Genomic DNA, 317 nt, shown 5'->3' with positions numbered 1-317 from the left:
TTCTCTGGATGCTGCCTGACCTGCTGCGCTTTTCCAGCAACACATTTTCAGCTCTCATGAGATATGGCCAAGTCACAGTAGTTTAACCTCCTACCCACTCACTGTGTCCTATTTACTGTTGTTTTTCTATTTTTGTACATTCTGTCCTTTCCTGTTTCACTCTGTGTACTGTTATTCTTATAGCTGCCCAGTAATGCTGCCTTATCATCTTATTTGTAAGCCTACATTTGCCCTCTGCCACTGCCACCCCCCACTGCTAATCAGTTCGAAGCCCTCTTTACAGCCCTATTCAATTCACCAGGACACCAGCAGTTGAA

The sequence above is a fragment of the Chiloscyllium plagiosum genome, chromosome 7 (genome assembly GCF_004010195.1).
Source record: "Chiloscyllium plagiosum isolate BGI_BamShark_2017 chromosome 7, ASM401019v2, whole genome shotgun sequence".
NCBI classification, from domain to species: Eukaryota; Metazoa; Chordata; class Chondrichthyes; order Orectolobiformes; family Hemiscylliidae; genus Chiloscyllium; species Chiloscyllium plagiosum.
This window is presented reverse-complemented; position numbering follows the sequence as displayed.